The sequence below is a fragment of the Lynx rufus genome, unplaced genomic scaffold, assembly GCF_022079265.1.
Source record: "Lynx rufus isolate CCGP_SWC_20201006 ecotype Redwood Valley unplaced genomic scaffold, mLynRuf1.p SCAF_9, whole genome shotgun sequence".
Classification (NCBI taxonomy): Eukaryota; Metazoa; Chordata; class Mammalia; order Carnivora; family Felidae; genus Lynx; species Lynx rufus.
Window position 1 is genome coordinate 40,178,917 of NW_025814897.1, and position 22,264 is coordinate 40,201,180.

Consider the following 22,264-nt stretch of genomic DNA (forward strand, 5'->3'; position numbering starts at 1 on the left):
GTTAACTGTGGTAGTCTTCTTTTTTTTAAATATGAAACTTATTGTCAAATTGGTTTCCATATAACACCTAGTGCTCGTCACAGCAGGTGCCCTCCTCAGTGCCCATCACCCACTTTCCCCACCCTCTCACCCCCCATCAACCCTCAGTTTATCCTCAGTTTTTAAGAGTCTCTATGGTTTGGCTTCCTCCCTCTCTTTTTTTTTTTTTCCCCCTTCCCCTCCCCCATGGTCTTGTGTTAAGTTTCTCAGGATCCTCATAAGAGTGAAAACATGGTATCTGTCTTTCTCTGTATGACTTATTTCACTTAGCATGACACTCTCCAGTTCCATCCATGTTGCTACAAAGGGCCATACTTCATTCTTTCTCATTGCCACGTAGTACTCCATTGTGTATATAAACCACAATTTATTTATCCATTCATCAGTTGATGGACATTTAGGCCCTTTCCATAATTGGGCTATTGTTGAGAGTGCTGCTATGAACATTGGGGTACAAGTGCCCCTATGCATCAGCACTCCTGTATCCTTTGGTAAATTCCTAGCAGTGCTATTGCTGGGTCATAGGGTAGATCTATTTTTAATTTTTTGAGGAACCTCCACACTGTTTTCCAGAGTGGCTGCACCAGTTTGCATTCAACTGTGGTAGTCTTTGAAACTACAACAGAGCTTGACAAGTGATAGTTTCCTAAAGGTTTGTTGCAGCTGAGAATCTGAAACCCTATCAGTGAACTTTTCGTACTTTGTAATGTTAAAATCTATTGGTCCATCTTGCACTTTGGAAGGATCTTTTATGCATTTTGAAACATCATACGTTAGCCATTTGGAAAATATCACTTTTGTTGATGTTACTACCACTGTTATCTGAAAAGTCTAAGAATTGGGATGCTCCAAAGCTCATAGTGACTGACACAAGTTTTTAAAAAATGTTAGTTTTTGAACTGAGGATTGATGGGGGGTGGGAGGGAGGGGTGGGTGGGTGATGGGTATTGAGGAGGGCACGAGGGGAAGGTGGGTGATGGGTATTGAGGAGGGCACCTTTTGGGACGAGCACTGGGTGTTGTATGGAAACCAATTTGACAATAAATTTCATATATTAAAAAAAATGTTAGTTTTTGCTTGAAAGCTCAAAAAAAATTTTTTTAGCAACAAACCTCATCAACTTTCCTTGAAATAACGAGCTTACTTTGTTCATTTTTGAGAAAATTTCTACAGGTACCCGCGTCTGAATAACCATAGTTTTTCTATTATTCTTTCAAATAAAAATGGTGCTCCATGGAAAAGAGTGGCTAATCCGACTTGCAGCTCAGTCACGCAAGTGCTGTTTTCTTCCCGATAACCATCACACTTTGGCTGGCAGCAGAAGGGCTTTATAGGTCTTACTATTTTGTCAGATGGGATATTAAAACGATGTGTACTAAAGAGTCAGTATTTGATACAATTAATATTTTTTACTGCTTCATCAAGGACATTCTTAGGTGAAATTGACTCTTTTTTTGTAAACTGTGAATGTGTGGCAATAGGGCAAAGAGTGTCTGCTAATATGGTCCGATGCCACTCCTTGATTCTTGCTAAGGCACCAGCAGCTTTACCCACCCTTTCCTTTGCACCATCAGTGCAGGTGTCAACAGAACTTGAAGGTCGTTTTGACCTTGTGGCACCCGCAAAGGTTCTTGGGCCATACTTTGAAAAGCAGACTGTCTTCATTCATCTGTACACAATGGACTCTCTTGCTTCCCATCTGCCTGGAACACTTGTCTTCACCAACTCTCCATCCTTGCGTGCAAGTGTATATACACACATACATACATATACGTGTTTATATATATATATATATACACATACCCAGCTTTACTAATCATGTGTTCACGGGTCTCTCCCAGTAGACTGTAGACTGTGAGCCAGGTTTCATACTTATCTTGGTGGCGGTAGCTCCAAGTACTATACCTATTAAGTGCTGACTCGTTCCGTGTTGGCTCTTTTCATCATCATCGTATCATTATTGCAAGGGCTCAATAAGTGTATTTGAACAAATGAAGAGTTTGGGTTAGTATTTTTCCAGAATTTCCTCAGAATATTGGTTCTCTGTGATGTCAGTAAGCGTTAAGCTTGAAGGGCATCTGTGGTTAACTCGATTTAGGGATGCTCAGGCAGGTTTTTAGTTGAAGGATTTCTCAGATCCTTCATTGTATAATGTGCATTGTGAATCTTGAAGGGGGGTAGAAGGCAATAGACTGTAGTATTTCCCAAGTTGAATAACATGTGAATGTCCTTTTCTTGGCGTATCTCATAGAAATAGGTTTCTTAGAATTTTCCTTGGGAAATCATTGTGTAGCCTGACTTTTCCACTTTTACAGATGAGGAAACTGATTACCTGTGTTCATTCATGCATTAATTTATATCTCAGATATTTTATAAGTACCTTCTAAGATTAGGTGCTAGTGGATTTAGGCATGCAGTGCAAGCAAAAAAAAAAAAAGACTTGGAGAAAACGCTCATATATTATTTGTATTGAGTAGATGGTCAGGTCGGAGATTCAAGTATGCATCAGCTGGTCACCCGAAATTACAAGTGGTATGACAGTGATATGTAGGGAGGTACACAGCACTAAACCACTTGCCTTTTATCTTCTCCATTTTCAAGGCTCAGCCCATCCTGTTTAGGTATTCCTGTCTACACTTTGCCACTGCCGGTATCCCTGTGATCCAAATGACTAATGAAGATCATTAGGATGTGGGCCGTTTGCCCAAACGTATCATCTGAGAGGATAGTGTGTCCGAGATAAGGTCTTTTAAAATGTCGGCCAACCTCCACTTAGTGCCTGGCACATAGTAGGTGTGTGTTTATGTTGATTGGCTGAACAAAGAACGAATGCACGTGCCCTGAAAAATCTGAGACTCAAGGACAGATTCCACGCTGTGGTCTCATCACCCCAGTGCCTGGACTCGCTGCACTGTGCAGGGTGAGCTGAATAAAACCAAATGATGTGCTGTTCATGCTTCGCTGCTCTGATCTGGCGCTTTCTGGAGGGAACTAGTGACTCTTCCCTCCTCTTAGGCTCAAAACAAAAGGCACAACGCACCCTACTTTCTATTTTGATCCGGTACTGCCCAGACATGGGGGAAAATGTTAATACAATCTTTATGCGAATATATTTAATCAAAGGGCGTGATATCGATATGGTAAAATTGGCCTTTGGTCTTCTGATTGCCTGGACAGATGACAGCAGGAGGCTTTCGAGTCAGGACTTCAGTAAGAAGCTTAACCTACTGTTTAACTTGCTGTTTCATTCTATGAAGTCACCTACAGAGAAATCAAACATTTACATGGTTATTAACCAGTGCCTTTGGTTCTTGGCATGCAGCTCACACCACTCTGGGCTGGATGAGCTCTGGGAATGCAGAGAAGTCCCCCTTTTCCCCACTCCCCGCACCCTCTGGTATGGCTTGATGGGCAGGAAAACATTTACCAGCTCAAATTATCCTTTTGTTTCAAAGCCTGAAACTTTTTCAGCCACATTGTGTTCCTACCAGAGTCTGAAGATTAATAGGCTTTAGAGAGGCCGAGGGTTGAGTGGAGTCACTTCAAGAACGGCTTGCATCTGGATTCCTGATTTTTCAGGTGTTGTTCTGAGACTGAATTAAGAAATGTTATACTTGGGGAGTTTTGGCCCTCTTGATTTCTAATTTTTGTGATTGAGTTAGAGTTGCAGAAATATCATATGAGTTGCTAATTTAAAAAAAATAATTTTATTTCCTTTGTAAAAGTAATTCACGCTAATTGTAGAAACTTGGAAAAATATCAAAAGGCATAATGCTGAAAATTACCCATAATTCTAGTACTCAAGAGATAATCACTACAAACCATTTTGTTGTATTTGCATGTATTTTTGTATGCATAATTAAGATCATTGTGTATAAATTTCAATTTCTACTTTCGCTATTTAACATAAGAATATTTTCTCTTGCACTGAGAGCAGTACAACGTAGGAGCTTATGTTAGTTTCCTGTGGCTGCTGTAACAAATTGTCTCCAATGGGGAGACTTAAAACAGCAGAAATTTATTCTTTCACATTTTAGGAGACCAGAAGTTCAAATCGAGATGTAGGCAGGGCTGTGCTCCCTCTGGAGGCTCTAGGGAGAATCCATTCCTTGTCCCACGCAGCTTCTGGTGGCTGCTGGCATTCCTTGGCACGTGGTCTCATCTCTCCCATATCAGCCTTTGTTTTTACATGCCTTCCGTGTGTGTGTGTGTGTGTGTGTGTGTGCGCGCGTGTGTGTAATCTCTGCCTCTCATGAGGACACTGGTGATGGCCTCTAGAGTCCACCCAGATAATTGAGGCTATCTCTTCATCTTAAGATTCTTATCTTTTTTAAATGTTTATTTTTGAGAGAGAGAGAGAGAGAGAGAGCATGCATGAACAGGGGAGGGGCAGGGAGGGAGGGGAACAGAGGATCTGAAGTGGGCTCCGTGCTGACACAGAGAGCCTTATGCAGGGCTCGAACTCATGAACTGATATCGTGACCTGAGCTAAAGTCAGACGCTTAACTGACTGAGTGACCCAGGCACCCCAAGGTTCTTATCTTAATCCCATCCGCAGAGACCCCTTTTCTTCCTTTTTTTTTTTTTTAACATTTATTCATTTTTGAGAGACAGAGATAGAGTGTGAGTGGGGGAGGGGCAGAGAGAGAGAGAGAGAGAGAGGGAGACGCAGAATCCAAAGCAGGCTCCACGGTCTGAGCTGTCAGCACAGAGCCCGATGCAGGGCTGGAATTCGTGAACCGCGAAATCATGTCCTGAGCCCAAGTAGGACACTTAACCAACTGAGCCACCCAGGCGCCCTAGAGACCCTTTTCTATAGAAGGTAACATGTACAGGTTCCAGGGTTAGGTCATGATATCGTTGGGGCCAGTTTTTAGCCTACCACAGGGTTTAAGAGCATGGACTTTGGAGTCAGACTGGGTGGGCTCAAACCCCAATGCTGTCTCTTACTAGCAGGATTTCCTTGGGCAAGTGTCTTAACTCTTGGTGTCTCCATTTTCTGATCTATAATGTGGGAATAAGAAGCTTGTGATAGTGCCTGGCCCATGTAAGGATCAGCTGTTATTCTTAGAAATGTCATTTTCATGAAAAGTTCTTTGTAAAATGTCATTTTAATGTCTGCGTAAATCCTTATTTATGAATATACCATAATTTATCTAATCATTTCCTTTTGTTGGCTATTAAGTTTATTTCCAGTTTTTTTTTTCTTATCAGTGTATAACACTGCATGGATACCTTTGAGCATTAAGTTTGTCCTCGCTTCTGATTCATTCCCTAATTCAGAGTTCTGAAAATGGAATTATAATGTCAAAGGGTTTGTACTGTTTAAGCTGCTTAATAAAAATTTCCAAATTGCTTTCCAGAAAGATTGTGCCTATTATACTCCTACCAGTAGTTGAATGATGAGAATGCCCATTTTACTGTGGCCATACCTGCATCGAGTGTTATCATTTTAAACATTTTCAGGTATTTTTGACATCGTCTGCCCTTTAAAGCTGAAATGTAACATAGCAAAGGGACTCAACATAGTGGTTCCTTTAGCAAGGAGTGTTCTTGCAAGGCAAGAAAACTTCTAATGAGAAATGATGCCCTTGCTTTGTCAAGTCTCCAAGTGCTTTCTCCATTTTGTTATGAAGCCTGAGTGTTTTCCTGAGTGCTTTTGAGGTTACAGGGAGGGGTGTTGGGGAGAGGATATGTTACTGGCGGGACAGTGCTAGGTACACAAGGATTTTAGCAGAAGAGTTGCATTTCTGATCTCAAACGTGGACATTGAAAACTCTGAAAACACTTGAACAGAACACGGATCAATTTAATTACTTTACAGCTAAAGCTGCTTGAAGGACAGAAAGCTGGGGTAAGGAAGGGCCAGCTATTCCACTGCCTGCCAGAGAATGTGGGAGACCAGCTTGGGAAGGGCTGACGGAAAGTCTGTACCTGTTCTTGTACCCCTGCCTCCTGTTAGCCTCCTTCCCTTTCCTGGGGGCTGCCCATTGCAATCTGATCTTGTCCAACCCAGGCCTCAGGGCTGTAGAGGAAGAGTGAAAGACAGGGTGGGGTCTTCTTTCCCCCAGTGGTGATCTGATACGAGTGTTCAGTGCATACCAGGTACAGCTGGTCACGCACAAATTCGGCAATATCCATCCCAGTTATGGGGGGCTAAATGGTATCCCCAAAGGTGTGCCCAAATCATGTTACCTTTCTCAGAAAAAGGGTCTTTGTAGACGTGATTGAAAGAAGGATTTGGGGGCGCCTGGGTGGCGCAGTCGGTTAAGCGTCCGACTTCAGCCAGGTCACGATCTCGCGGTCCGTGAGTTCGAGCCCCGCGTCGGGCTCTGGGCTGATGGCTCGGAGCCTGGAGCCTGTTTCTGATTCTGTGTCTCCCTCTCTCTCTGCCCCTCCCCCGTTCATGCTCTGTTTCTCTCTGTCCCAAAAATAAATAAATGTTGAAAAAAAAAAAAAAAAGAAAGAAGGATTTGGAGGTGAGACCATTTTGGATTACCCAGGAGGGCCTTAAGTGCCATCACAAGTGTGCTTATAAGAGAGAGAAAGAGGGAGATTTCACACACACAGAGAAGGCAGTGACGCGGAGGAGAGGTGTGGCCACAAGCCAAGGAATGCCGATGGCCACCAGAAGAAGCCGGGAGAGGCAGGGCATAGATTGTCCCCTAAAGTCTCTGAAGGGATTGTGGCCCTTGCCTCCACTTTGATTTCAAGCCCCGAGGACTGTGAGAGAATAGATTTTTGTTGTTTTGGGCCACCCAGTTAGCGAGAATTTGTTACGGCAGCCACAGGAAACTCCTGTACCAATCTGTGCTTCACTCAGCAAGGATGCCCCGCTCATCATGTGCTTGGCTGTGTGGAAGTATCGTATGTTGTCCCAGCTTCTCAGTGTCTCCGATTTCTGTGCTTACCTTGTCGTGAACCAGCAGCGAAGAGTTGGTGGATGACCGCCTTTGAGTAGCCGTGGGGTCTAGTTTCCCTCGTTTCATGGATGAGGAAACCGACTCCCAGAGAGGAAGTGGTGGGACAGAGATGACTGGTGGGAATGGAGAGACTGTGGAGGGCTGTGGTAGTGGCCTCCTGGGGGCCAGGCCTGGGCTCAGCAGCCTGTTCTGACGGTCAACTGGTGTCCCTGCTCCTGCTCAGTGAAAGCCTACTGCACTGAGCTGCTTAGAAGTTCCAGAAGCCAGGGGAATCTTGTGAAGCCTTTGCTGCCGTTAACCAATAGCAGCAGGCAAAGGATCCTGTCAAGGGTAAAGGTCACGGCTTGCCGTTGACTTAATTTCTAGTCTCTGTGGTTTGGGTCATGTTTTCCCTCTGCAGCCCATTTTTAAACTTTCTACATTTTCTGAGTGGTAATTATTTCTTAGAGAAAGAACATGGGATTAGACTACAATCATCTTGACTTCTGCTGTTTGAATGCAGTCCATCCAACTGAACTCAGCATTCAGGGCCCCTGAAGAACCTTGCCCTTTCCACTCCTGCCTCTCACCCCTCCCTTCCCCACATCTTTATCTCTGAGCCTCACCAAGATCATCATTCCCTGGCAGAGGGGGAGGAAGAGGTTAGATTTATGAAACCTTACAGTGGGTGAATTCATGGTTGACCAACTCAAGAACCAATGGAAAAATACGGCAAGGGGATAGTAGGCATACATATTTGAAGCTTTCAGAAGTTCACATTCATTAAAATAGACTATAAAAGCAGCACAAACAGCCTTATCAGTCACTAGTATGTGAGCTAAGTCATCTGGTCTACCACCCAGCCCAGCTAAGCCACCAGATGACTATAGCCACATATGTAAACCAGGCAAGACCAGAAAAAAACTACCTGGCTGAGCCCAGCACTAATTGTTGACCCACCAAACCATGAATAAATATAATGTTTATTGTTTTAGACCAAAAAAAAAAAAACCCACAGTAAATCAACTTTCAAATTATTACACTTCTTATAGTTACTCAATTGTTCCTTATTTGCTATAGAAACTTTTCAGTCTCCCACCTCTGTATTTTCAATTAAATTCTTAGTTGCTTTGCTTTGTTATGGGAAATGCCCATATTAAGAGCCCCTTTTCCCCAGTGTCTGGGCCTCCGTCTTAATGTTTAATACAGCTGGGATTTTATGAATTATATCTGTTGGATCTCCTCTCTGGGTCTCACACACCCCTCTCATCCTTCGCTCTCAGCTATTATGGGACAGTGCTTGAGAGTCCCGGGTCACTTTCTCCCATCTTCTTTTATTTTTCCCGAGACTTTGTTCCAAAAGCCTCTGTTTCTTCACCCTCTACTCTGTTCTTTTTCTGGTCCTGACCCTGGATCCATCATTCTTAAATCGTTGATTCTCGGTCGCAAGGAACAGAAATGCTCTCAGGCCAGCTGACCTCAGCAGAGGGTTTGTTGTAGAAATCTCGGGAATGCAGGGAGCATAGTGTGACCAGCCTGCTGGGGACTGGAGCGGGAAGGCCCCTTAATCCAGAGGCTGCATGTTGTACAGTCCTGCTCACCTCCTGTGTGTGTGTGTGTGTGTGTGTGTGTGTGTGTGTGTGTGTTTCCCTGGATAAGGGCTCACCACTGCTCGCCTAAGTTTGCACATCTTCATCCTCAGGTGAGCAAGGGAGGAAGCAGTGTAGCTGACCCTGGCGAGAGTCCCTCCCCAAGCCAGTCAGTTTGGGGCGGGGAGCCACGGGACCACCCTCTCAGCGTGGCCTGGGGGGGGGAGTATCCCCAAAAAGGGGTCTGTGTAGGGGTAGCTCCCCAAAACCTATGATACCTCTTATTTTGATTTCTCAACAGGAATAACCCAAGTCACCTTTACTGGAAATCAGTTTGCTGAAAGCCTTGAAACTGCAGTTCTTGGAGTTGAAGAAAAGGTAAACAGAAGGAAATTTGTACCTACTAAAGTTCTCTTATGAGGGAAACCATTGTTGGGGAGAGATTACTGTACCCCTCATTCCTCAGACATGCCCAGTCCTGTATGTACTATTTGCCCCCATGCTGTCTGCCTGGCCAGGTTCCTGTTGATCCCTGAAGGCCTTTATCAGGCGTCACTTCCCCAGAAATCAGGCCTTTTTTATCCCCTCCCGCCTGATAGAGCTTCTCCTGTTTTGGAATCCCCATATCCTATCTCCTCACTGGCGGGTACCATAACGAGCTTTACATTATCACTTGTGCCCCTCCCCTGTCCCATCTTCATCCGTGGCTCCTTCTCTGTGAACCTCCCTTCACCACCATCTGGGTGTTTCCACACCTGATTATAGTTGCGTGTTTGCACGTTGGCCATAATGAGCTCTTGGAGGGTGCATCTGAGTTGTGCCTGGATGCTGAACAGAGTCTCATCTCAGCCGTCCCCACTAGACAGGCAGTTCCTGTATGGATTCACTCTGCACCTTTACCACTCCACCCTTGTTAGGGGCCTTCACTATCATTTTCAAATCGATTCTGTTCTTTGAGCATCCATCAGAAATTGCTACTCTCTAGATGTCCTTTCTCTTTGGGCTACTGGTGACATGAAGCTAATAGCAAAGCTTCTGTGTCTGATTTTTAGTTTTTATGGGCAAATATGGGCCCACATTAGGAGCAGTAATCTAGAAATTGAAAGGGAGGGGAGGTGTCCTCCCGTCTACTGGATGGCAGACCTCCTCCTCCATCCATCTGTATGATCTTCTGAGCTGCTTCAGTCAGCAGACGGTTCCATCTTAACCCACGTCCCTGCTCCAGACCTTTTGCTTTAAGCGAATGAGTCAGCAGGTTCCTTTTCCCAAACTGTTTACTGCACTGCTAAGTCTCCTCAAGAAGTTTCTTATTGATCTTCCCAGTTTATGGGTCACCGTTCACATAGAGTGCTTGCCTGCCCCTCTCCTCCCCTCCAGTAACCACAGTGGTCTCTTACCTTTGTACGGGGCGCTTCTACACACTGCACCGGGTCGTCTTCTCCCGCCAGTCCTAGGGAACAGGCAGGGGCAGCTGGAACCTTCTCACATTCAGTCAGGAACAGGCTCAGAGCAGTTAGATGTCTTGCATGGGGTCATGTTGCGGGCGTGAAAGGAGTTCAGCTTTTCCCTCCCCTGCACCGTCTTGGCCCTTGCCCTGGAAAGCCACTGCTGCCATCACAAAACCTGGGGCCCTGTCTCTTCCCCAACCCCGGGGTTCCTCCCACCGAGAGGACCCTTGACCCTCTGTTAAGACATGCAGCCTGACCCTGGTGTTCCCCCCACCCCAGCAGGGCCACTTTCTTGAAAAAGTAGTTCTCTTCCTTCCAGGACCCTCCAGTCAGTCCTGTAAGTTTTATTTTTGTTTGGGCTTATTTAAAGGCAGGAAATTTAATTAGTTTACATTGATACTTACTCTAGGAGTAAACTGAAAGACACTAACAGGGGTTTCATCTCGCTTTATCTAATGATGTCCCCCCCCCCTTCTCCTTTAAATAGTTGCAAATGCTTCTGTTAATCAAGGCGGCAGAGCACAGTGCTTTATTGCCATGTGGAATTGTTTAGTTCACTGTGATTTTTAAAAAATGGCTCAAATTTTAATTAGAAGGCAGATTGTTAAATGACATTTGATTTGTCCTTTGATGGGGGACTCGGAAAACAGACCCATCATGATAGGAAAGCAGGTTCTAGTCCAGAAGGAGGCATATTAACTTAAGAGCAGGATGTGATTTCAGTGAGTCATTGTTTTCCTAAAATAGGCTGTCTTCTCTGGTCTTTTGTTAAGAGAGAGAGACCTTTCTCTGCATCTGATACCACCTTAGATTAGCATTTCCCTAGGAGAGACTCTAACTTGGAACCCCCTACGCAGGGTGGTACTCCCAGTGGTATAACCGGCAGGGCACAGGACTAGGTACTAAGACCTTCTGCTGGGACTCCGTGAAAACGTCACTATCGAGAAATCTGCAAACCTATTAGGATGCCTGTAATTGAAGAAAATATTGGTCTACATACTTTACTTCCTCTTGTGGTAGGGTGCAAAATATCATTTATTATGTTACTGTTAAAGTTACTGCTTTCCTGGCCCCAAAGCTGGTATCGGCATCACTACTGAGGGTCATCATAGAAGCGGCCTGCATGGGTGAACTTGGCACCATAAACTCCTTATGTGGTGCCCCAGCACAGTAGCAGGACATCCAAGCGCCTCGGAGGGTGGTGGGAAGGGTCACCAGTGAGCAAGGCCCAGGCATCCATCATTCCACATGACTCCTCTGTGCTTTATAGGACATTTTGTACCTACTACAGCAGCTAGGTAACTTGAGTGTCTTGTGGGTACCCCAAGCTCACCGGGTCCAAATTTTATCTCGTGGTCTCTTTCTAACACAGCCCCTTTGCAGACCTCCCCTAACCCCCATCTCATTAGAGTGCGCAGCTGTTAACTCGCTTTTTCAAGCCAGAAACCGGGGAGTCGTCTGTTAACACTCACCTTTCTCTGCCTCCAGATCCCCAAGTCCTTGAGATGCCCTTAATGTAGATCTCGAATTCATCTGTTGCCCTCCCTTGTCCACCCCCGAAGTCCAGTGACACCAGTAGGCCTTCACTGCAAAGGCCTTTGAATTGCTTGCCCTGTTCCCACTTTCCTTCCATTCTGCTCATCACTTTGGACCCAGCGAGGTCTTTAAAATACTTGTCATGTCACCTCACTCCTTGCTTAAACCTGCCAGTGACCTCTTCCTGCACATGAATGAATCCCAACATGCCTAGCATGGCACACGGAGAGGATTGCATGGTCTGGGCCCCAGGCCTGGCGAGAGGTCTCACAGCATTGGTGACATCACGTTCAGGTAGCTTGTGAGACACTTTAACCTTTCACTCTTGACTTCTTCGGCAGGCTGCAATGATTCTGATTTTCCAAGTCATTTGTCAGGCTGGCAGCTGGCAAAGGTGTACTTAGAATGGATGTTGTGTTCTGGAAAGTGATACGGGGAGTGATTTCTTCCTCCAAACTCCGCAATATCAACTTTTAGAATACAGAGGTGGGCCACTATTTCATTTGGAACTTTAATAAGCAAATAACCAGTATGTGATTGGCTGGAATTTTAATACCCCTGCTCCTCTCCAAGTAGCCTTCCTTCCAGATATTTCGATGTAAAAACATGTGCAGCCTTTAGGTCCAGAAATCATGATTGAAACTTGGTTCTAAGTCAGCAGAAGAAAAGACTGACATTCTATAGGGGAAAAAAGAAACTAAGTATTCGTGCACAGCTTTTTCTTTTTAAACACCTTTCTCCTACCCTGAAGCCTACCTGTTTTCCTTACCTTAACCTGAACTTTAAAAAAAATTTTGTTTATTTTTGAGAGAGAGAGAGCAAGCACACATGCTCATGAGCAGGAGAGAGGGGCAGAGAGAGAGAGAGAGAGAGAGAGAGAGAGAGAGAGAAAGAGAATCTTAAGCAGGCTCCATGTGAAGTCTGATATGGGGCCCGATCCCACGACCCTGGGATCATGACCTGAGTAGAAGTCAAATCGGCCGTTCAACCAACTGAGCCACCCAGGCACCTCTAACCTTGAGTTTTTGAACCATGTACACACAAACACACTTGAAAAGGGAAATCTGTCTTAATTGAGTGACACTCTCTGCTCTCCTCAGGCCTTCCATTCAAGGTAATTAATGGGAATCCTGAAATCCCAGCTTTAGTTCTGGTACACTATGACCTCAAATTCAGACAACTTTTCTATGATCTTGAATTTGAAACTTTTAATGATACCAGGTTGATAGTTCGCTCTGATGTGTTGCAAGCAAATGGGAATACCAGGCAAGGTGATGCTAATACAGTGTGATGGGCACTATGATGTTGTGTTACCAGGTGTCATGGGAGCACAGAGATGAGCCCCTTATCCACCTTAGGGCCTGAAAAGTTGTGAAATACTCTTAAGAGAGCATGACCCACGAGATGGGTCTTGAAGGAGGAGTCTGCCAAGTGGGAGGAGTGACCGGGAGAAAAGAGGTGGAAGAGGGCATTTCAGACAGCGGCATGGATGGAGGCCCGGGAGGTCAGCAAGAGCGTGGCACAGCCAGAGAGCTAGCTGTACAATGGTTGTGGCCGCTACAGGTAAAGGCATGGGGGTTGGGGGTGCTGAATGGTGTGCCGGGGGCCTGATCGTGTGGTGGAACACCCCCGCGGGAGTCTAGACCCTGTGGGTTCCTGGATCAGATCTGTCTTTTGCAGTCGGGATTCTGTAGGCTTGGTCTCTACCTCCAAGGCCTCTTGCCAGTGGCGTTGGTCCAGTTCAGAAGGCCGCACACAAGGCCTTTTATCAGGTTTTGCGGGTATGGGACTCAAAAATTCCAAGTTTAAGGTATGTTGTAGGCTGTCCGCCAGGAATCGCGGACACATTTTTAGAAGTTCCCAAAGTGTGATCGGCGTTAAGTTACAGCCCCTCTGGCGTTTGTGGCTGCCCCTTTGGGGTCCAGCCGCCTCCCTGTGCTGGGAAGCGGTGCGCTTCAGGCTCCTGTGCAGCACAGACTCACAGGCTGTTGGATTTCCTGTAGATGCTGGAAATGGCACTGTGACCGGGCAATGTTAAAACCGTCTTGAATGACCGGTAATTTGCAGTTGCTGGGAACCTAGGTGTTTAATTAGCAATGACTCCTAGCTTGGCTTTCTCATTGTTAGTTTAGCATGATTTGGTTGGCGGTTAACCTTGGAGTATACAGCAATGCATATGTATACCAGGGATGTGTTTTGGCCTAAGAGTTTCCAGCAACTAGGCTTTAAAACATACACGAGGTTGAGACGAATCATCCCTGCCCCTTTGCTGAAGAAGATGCATACATCTCCTGCATTTGCTCGTGGGGACGGGCAGGTTGTAGCATCCTTTCCCTGCCTCTACAGGCAGTGATTTTAGAAGGATTTAGACATGTTTGTACTATTTAGGGCTCGAGCAAGCAGGAAGGTAAGGCAGGGATACACAGGCTACAAGGCTGTTGCAGAAATGCTCATGAGCGAAGATGGGAGCCTGACCTGATAATGGTAGTGGGGGTGGAGAAGGGGGGATACGTTTGAGAGATGTTTGGGATAAGGAGCTGGGAGTACTCAGGGAACAATTTGATACTGGGACTTGGGGGTCAGGGAGGTATCCCGGAAAACCTCAAACTTCTGGTTTGGGCAACATCACTAAGAGGAACGGGCTTCTATGGTACGGCGAACACTTACGGAACCCCTCGTGGGGGAGGTAGACAAAGAATGATTCACTCTTTGAAAAGGCAAAACGAAAGAAGGGCCATTTTCAAGGCATAAGAGTAGGCAAAAGGGTAACTAATTTTGGCTATGGGGGTCGGGGACATTATCTGCACAGCAAGAGTGTGTAAAGCTAGCCGAGATGAAGAGACCTGGGGGTAGGCACATGTTGTTTTGTCTCTGCGTTCAGAGGGACAGAAGTGTGACCGCTTGAGGTGATGTTGGGGGTGGGGTTGTGCTCGGCATTCAAGGCCTAGAAGGCCAGGCCAAATGTGCACTGTGTTTTGTTGGCCCTGGGGGCCACTGAAGGCTTGGTATAGCTAGAGGACCAAGATCAGACCTTGGATTAAGTGAAGTTACTCTGTCTGGAGACTGAGGAATCAGAGGTGGAGACAGGAAGACATGTGGGTAAAAGGCAGTGAAGACTTCACGACAGCGAGTGTTGGCTGGGTTTGCCTCAGCTAGCAGCAGCCACACGGTGGTCTACAGGGACCCGGCACCTTGCGAGCCAGTGGCACTTTGTGGAGTCTGCAGACAGGCCACTGGCAAAATCAGTCAGCCTCATCTTCAAACTGCTGGTTCTATGCCCTTTGCCCAAACCATCCTCACTGAGTGTTCAGTTTGGTAAAACAGCCTAAGGGTCAGCAAAAAAAAAAGTCGCATTTAAACTAAAGATCAAATTTGTATCCCTTTGTTAGCGACAAACTCAACTCCAGCAGGCTGAGGTCATTGTCCGATGGGGTCGTTCTCCTTCCCCTACCCCCAGATCCATCCTCCTGGAGCCTCCAGAGAACATTGATATGCTGCTGCCTAAATATTTAGCAGCTTAGTTTATGGTCTGCCTTTTGCAGAATATTTGAATTTGGGCAGCAATCCAGGCCTGCAGTGAAGCACAAATAATAGGCCCTGAGACAGTCGCCGGTGAGTTTGTAGAGCCCTTTCTGGATTGAGCTTCTCGCCCCTCCGCTCTTCCTCATGCTCGGGGTGGGGGTTGGGGGGAGGCAGACAGGAGCTGCATCATGTTTCAGGTGAACTTCCCACACATCCTTCTTTGGGGTGGGGGGAGCTCCTGCCTCCGGGTCTTTGCCCTCCCTGTTCCCTTCCCGGCACCCCCCTTCCCCTAGCTGCGCTCAGGGCTTGCGGTACTTTTCCAGCCCTCTCTGTCACAGCAGGTTCCCTACTGTCATCGTGCGCTGGTTTGTCTTCCTCATGGCACTTTGCTCCTTGACATATTACATCTCTGTCTCTTGTCTGACTCCTGCCCGTAGAGTGTGTGTTCTGTCGGAGCAGGAACTTTGTTGTGTTCGTTACTCCATCCGCACTGCCGAGACAGCACCTAGCTCGTGGAGGTTGCCCTGTACCTGGGGGATCAGCGACCCCTCAGGGGGACCAGTCCGTTAATCAGTGTGCATATTCCCAACAAGTAATCGATGCCTGGTACCTGGTAGGTGCTCAGTAAGTGTTTGAATGAATGAGTTGGGGAGCGGGTGACTCTGCGTGTGACTAGCTAGTCCCCCGCGCTTGGGTGCTCAGCAAGGGTTTGGCGGATAAGTAAATGAATGGATGCGAGAGCTTGCCCGCCTCTGAGACCGACTCTCTCGATGGGGGTGAGCCCTGAGATTCGTTATTTGAGGACGGCCCAGACGTAGTCTTGGGTGCAGGCAGTCGCTGTTTGTACTTGAAAATTCAGTCAATACCTCACTCTTTCTCAGTTTGTCTGCCATCAGCCAGGCTCTGTAATTAACTTGCTGTAATTTAGCTTAGAGATGAATTTTTCATTTTAAAGATGCCATAAACAACCAGCGCTTATGATATCTGGGTTGTTAATGAAGTTCATGCCTAACAGAACACGAGGACGGCGTTACGGGCTGAGGAAAGAAAGGGCCGTTAGCCCACACCTGGCCGTAGAAGCCAGAGGACAAGCAGCTGAGTCCTGGCAGGCCGTGGTTCTCTATTCCTGGGGTGCTTCAGAGCGTGGGGGCATCCAGGCAGAGCCCCGCTGTCTGTGAGGGGTGCATCTTCCTTGGGGTCACATTTTACCCAGAGACTTGGAGAACGTGATGTTTCAGGAATATTGAAAGAGGAGAATTCCACGCTACTTAGTGGTTAAGAGCAGGACTCTGGAACCAGACCGTCTGGGTTTCACAGGGTCTCACCACTTACTCGTGTGGTGGCCCTTCCTGGGCAAGTTACCTGACCTCCCCAAACCTCAATTCTCGTCTCTCAGATGGGAGCCTGTGACACAGGCGAGTCTCCCGCGTGGGGACACTGTCAGCATTCAGTGACAGCCACCGCAGGCTTTCATCACAGTGCCATGCACATCTTGAGGGCCAACGTTATATATGATTGCTTGACATTTTTTAGGTAAAAGAGGACACAAATGAAATTTTATTCTTGCAGTGGCTCTGCCCCAGACCTGGCCTCCAGGGATGAATGTTCATTCACATCTGCCGTATCTGAGATGGAAAAGTTGGCGAAGCACCACCTTAAAGAGACCGAATGCGCACCACTGGCTGGGCTGCTCGTTTTCATGAATTTCCCCCCCAAACTCGCCTCCTTCTTAAGCTGTCACAGAGTTGGGCTGTCGTTCACAGAGTGGTAGATTAGCGATGCTTACTTTTAGTAACTGCTGTCTTAAAGTACCTAATTGAACAGCAGATGAAGTGAGGGAACCTATAGGCTTGGATACAGAATTGCCACCTAAGGAGTCACTGTGCTGGGGAGTCACTGCGCTTACAGGAACTGTGGCCTTTCTGAGTGCTGGGACAGACCTGACTTGGTGCTCGCGTTTCATCCATAAACAAGCCCGTTACCCATCAAGGTGAAGACCGTCAGCGTGGAACCCTGGTCCTTTGCTTTCGTCTGATTTCTGAATCTCTTCCCATTAGTCTCTTGGTTTTCCCTCGCGATGGAGAACTCCCTCCTCCAGATGTAGGCATCTTCTGTCCTCCGTTCAGGTCTGTCTTCCAGAGCACAACTAAACCTGGCCCTTCTTCAGCATGCAACCTCGGTTCTTTGTGAGCCGCGGACCTCCAGGCCTAGCGTTCACACAATTTCACGGGGAAATGAGATTTTTAACCATTTTAGCGGCCCTCGCTGTGCGGAGGTCTTCTCAATGCAGTGTTTCTCAATCTGTCGACTGATTGTACAGACTGATTGATAGTCTCTTTTAGTGGATTGCAGTGGGCATTTTTTTTCTGGTGAAATAAAACAAAACAACACATCAGAGTGGTTGTTCATAATAAGCTTATGTATTACCTTGTAAAACTTTGTTTCAGTTTGTGTGGTGTGCCCCATTAATTATATTGCTTTCTGTGCATCATAACCATTTCCGAAGCCATCGGCTTTCAACCCCCTTGCCAGAATTTCAAGTTACTTCTTTTCTTTTTAGTTGTCTTTTTTTTGTCCTTCCTGTGGGTGGATTTGCTTCAGGGCGGCTGGCTTAAAACAAAGTTGCCAGTCGCTGTGAATGTCAAAGTCCTCATTAAAGCAGGACAGTAGGCTGTCCAGAGTTAAATGACAAGATCCATCAAAGGGCCTGCTTCCTCCCCTTCCTCTTCTTCAGTGAGAGGAGCTGGTGGTTGAACACCTTGAGAGCCTCGTGCCATTGTAGGGCAGGGTCTGGAAAGCCATGGTTTCCTCAAGGCTAGAAGAGCTTCCTCTGTCGCTGGTCCTTGCAAGGAGCATGTGGGGACCAGCCTGCATTCACGTGGGCTTCTTTGCTTTCCCGGAGACAAGCAGGAGAGGTGTCATCTTGTCACATGTTGTCCTGACAGACGTGACTGTGACTTGAACTGAAAGGAGATGGGGGACGTGACTCCAAAGACTGAACAGGGTTTTCAGAACCTGCGTTCTGGGTGTATTAGGGGAAGGGGGCGGTGGGTAGGCAGGTGTGCTGGGGGAGGGGCTCCCCTACAGGCCACAGAAGCCCCTTGAGCAATGGTGGTGTTCTGGGCGCCAGGGCCTATGCCAGGCATTTGCTTTTGCAATCACATGCCGTCCTCATGTTGTCCTTCTCTCACGTGGTCCTGACAGAGCCCCCACCCTGGTTCCTTCTAGCACCCTCCACCTCTGTCCCCCCGTACCTGCACCTGCTCTGTTGGTACCACCTGACTGTCCGCGCTCTAAGATCTGTGACTGCAGGTGGGCCACATGCTGCTGCGGTTACATGGTAGCCCTCTGTTGCATTTGTCCCCCTCGGGGACAGCTATTTCATAGCTCCTCTCTCTTCAGGCTTCTGACATCCCCTCCATCTTCCTGCCTCCTGAGCTGGCGACCTTCTTCCCGTTATCACGCACAGCCAGTGGCGGTCATGTGGGACTTGCACGTACTCCCAGCACCACGTCAGTGGCCCGGAGCCCGCTCTGCCTCCCCCGGGGGTGCGTCCATCACTTCTTTCTCCTTCCTTCTCCTGGTGCACTTCCCCTTATAGTACGAACATTCTGTAACTGCCTTAACTACCTGACAGACAAACAGAACAAAGCTCTTGTCCTCCTAGCCCATAATTCTGACCCTCTTTTGATGATGATGATGATGCTTGCTAACCTTCCGTAGTACTTAGTAAGTACCTGGCATTCTTCTGATCGGTTCATTGGGTACAATTTTTGTCCCCACTTCTCAGATGAGAAATCTGAGGCACAGAAAGATTAAGCGCCTTGCCCCAAGTCACAGGGCTGGCAAATGCCAAAAGTGGGGTTTCAGCGCCGACCCTCGGCCTCCAGGCTCCGTCCGGAGAAGACTTGCCTCCTGCTGGCCTCCGCTGTCTCCGCCCCTTTCCTCTATGGAACCAACTCCTCTTGCCACCCCCTCCTCACCTCTCCAAAACCTTCCTGGGACCGGATGAGATGGTCGGCTCCTTGTTTCTCAGAGCGCTTTCTGCACTTGCCTCCCAGGACACCGTACTCTTCCTGGTCTTCCTCCTTTCACACATTTTTAGTCTGTTTTGCTGGTTCCTCTTCTGCCCTCCCAGATCGAAGCATTATGTTGCACCAGAGCTCCGTCTGGCCCCGGCCTCTGTCCCTGTCTGCGCTCGCCTACCAGCCTTGTGGCTTTCAGCCCCGGCAGCCTCACATCCTTGCCTCCAGCCCAGCTCTCGCCCTGGACCACACTCCTGTATCCCACTGCCTGCTCGCTGTCTCCGCTAGGGTCTCCAACTTGATGCGTCCCAGCTTCCCGTGCCCCCGCCCCACCTGCCTTGCATCTTTTCCAATCCCCGAACGGCCCCTCCAGCCCCTCCAGCCCCTCCAGCCTTCCGTTCGTTCAGGCTTTAGTCCATTTCTTTTTTCCCACTCCAGTTCCAGTCTGCTGGTAAGTCATGTTGACTCTGCCTTCAGAGTGCACGCAGGACCTGACCACTGTCCACCCCATCTGCCCCTTCCCTGGACCATGCCACCGTGTTTCACATGAACAGTGCACTGGCATCTTCGCCAGTCTCCTTCCCTCCGCCCTGTCCCCCTGCAGCCAGTTGTCCAACAGTGCTCTTTTTAAATGCAGGCAGAGCCCTGGGGGGTGGGGGTGGGGTAATCTCATCCTCCTCCTGCTCCCATTGTGGCCTCTCCTCTAAATGCTCCCTTCTGCCGTCCCCAGGATGCTGGCCGCTGCACTGCCTCTCAGATGTGCTGGCGGTGGCGTGGGGGCTACCCTTGGGCCTTTGCACATGCTCTGCCCTGTCTGGAAGGTCTTCCCAGGAATCTGCACAGGTCGCTTTCTTACTTCCTTCGAGTCTCTGGTCCAAAGTCACTTTCTCCTGAAGCCTTCCCCAAATGATTACTCTAAATGTGCAGCCTCTGCCCCACCCCCTCCCCTGTATTTTCTGCACAACACATAGCATCCTCTGACACACATTCTGTTCATTTGTTGGTTGCCTGTCTCCCCGTGTCCTTGTAAACTACCTGAAGGCAGCGTTTTGCCTGTCTTGTTCATAGCTCTATCCCCTTGATAGCCCCTCACATACAGTAGGTGCTCAAAAAATATTTGAATGATAGGTACTTTTATCCTTGGTTTATAGATAGAATAATTGAAAGTCTGGGAGTTACTTGCCCAGGGCCACAGACCCTAAAAGTGTCAGGACAAGGATGGAAACCCTGACATGAGCTTAACTGCTTTGTAGCCTCCTTTTTCTTGTTAAATAAGGACAGTAATATGTGACACGCAGAGTTATTGTGGGTATGAAACGGATAATGCGCAGGAAAGCACTTGTAAACCCTGGGGTGCCAAAGGACTGGTACTTATCTATCTTTTTGAGAACCCTAGCCTTTCCCATCTATTCTCCAGCAACCTGCCCAAAGGCTCTTTTGTGTTCTTGGGTTTTTATTTAGGAGAAGCTGGTACTGCCTTCACCAAATTACCTACTTTCTTCTTCCTTCTGCCCTTGGTGAGAGAACTCTGTGCCTGTGCATTCGTGTCTCTTGGCTTCTATCGGTAGTTCGGATCCCCCCCACCAGACCTGTGGCCTGTCAGTGGCTAGGGGACCGGTGTGTGTGTGTGGGGGGGTGGCTGGAGCTGGCATGCATGTGGCTATTACTGTTCATGTCTGTGTTCCCGGGGAAGGCGCTTATGTTATCAGCAGGTGCTTAGCGGGTGTCAGGAGTCCCGTCTTGCACAATCCTCCTGGCAGCCTGCCCACCCCCTACCCCCACTCTCTGCGGCAGACTGGAGTGAAGTGATCACAGGCCCATTATGGCTAAATACCAGGCACATAAAATGAAGCAGGCACACTTGATGAAACACAGAGCTGCTGCTCTCAGGCGCGCAATTTATGTTTCCCTGAACCCAGGGCAGCTTCCCCAAGTCTCCTAGCATGGGGCACGAAGCAGTTCAGCCCTTCCGATGCTCCCTGTTACAATAATGACACAGCCACGAGAAGGGGTGGTAGGAGTCCCCCCACATATACCCTTCTTACGTGTTGTCTATTCGTTTGAATGCCTGGTTTTCAAGTAGGAGAAAAATGCATCCATTTTCTCAGCGAGCACCTCAAACTGCCTTTTCTGAAGATGGGAGAGCTGCGGCGCTTTAGGAAAGGTGACCAGCATGGAAAATAGGCGGGCGGTCTTCCGGGGGAGTGGTCTTCCCTGGGGAGCCACCACCTGGGCCTGGCTTCCGTACTCGCATTGATTGTGAGCCGACGTGGGGGTGCCGTTGACACGGTTCACAACTGCTTAACGCTGTCACCAGGCCAGGCCATGTCGTGCCGTTCTCCACCGGCACCTCTCCGACAGCCCGTGACATCAGGTGAAAACGGACAGCAAAGAAATCAGGCGACGTCAAAGCAGCCGGGCCCACGGTGAACCCTCAGGCAGGATGTGCTGCGAGCGTAAACTCAGGCCCACCGCCCAGCCGGGGGCGGGCGTGCAGGCATACTTTTCAGGAAGGAGGGCAGGCTTTATCCCCTGCTGAGTGCGACAAGCCCAGGATGGCCTGTGCTCCCTCTCAGTCACCCTCCCCGAGTCCACGGCCCGCAGAACCGTGGGGCTGGAACCAGACGCGGACTGTTGATTCTGCACCCCATCCCTGCGCGTGCTTCTAGAGGATGCCGGCCACTTGGAGGCAGCCGCGGTGGTGGGGAAAAGCAGTTTCTGAGCCAGAGAGCGTTTGGTGAATCCCAGCTGCACTGCTGACTGACGCCTCCTCTAAGCCCCGGTTCCCTGGTCTGCAAAACGGAGTTACAGCCAAAGTGAGGGTTGCGTATTTGTGGGCGACTTTAGTGTGGTAGCCTGACAGATCGTGTTCGGGAAGTGATAGCTGCTGTTCCTCCCTCGGGGTGCCTCGGAGGCGTAGTGGGGTCACACAAGGAGCATGGGAGGACTTTGAAATTAGGTCTGAGTTCAAATCCTCTTTCTGTTCATTCATCAAATGTTTGCTGAGTGCCTGTTATGGATCTTACACTGGGGTTGAGGCTGTGCTGGTTCCCTAATGGTATTTGACCTTGGGGAAGTCACCACACTTTTCTGAGTCTCCGTTTCTTCACATAAAATGGGGATGAAAAATACCAATCTTGCGAGACTGTGTTGAAAATGAACTGAGCGTTGAGAAGTGGCAGCTGGCTACTTTATTCTTTTCT

The 22,264-nt window shown here is 48.2% G+C and overlaps 1 long non-coding RNA gene across 1 annotated transcript in view; it reads left to right on the forward strand.

The window, feature by feature from the left end:
- Nucleotides 1-22,264, forward strand: part of LOC124505700 (uncharacterized) — a 37,650-nt gene that overhangs the window by 7,273 nt on the left and 8,113 nt on the right. The window contains exon 2 of the long non-coding RNA XR_006960702.1: nucleotides 8,832-8,908. This is a non-coding gene — a long non-coding RNA (uncharacterized LOC124505700). The remainder of the gene's footprint in view (nucleotides 1-8,831; nucleotides 8,909-22,264) is intronic.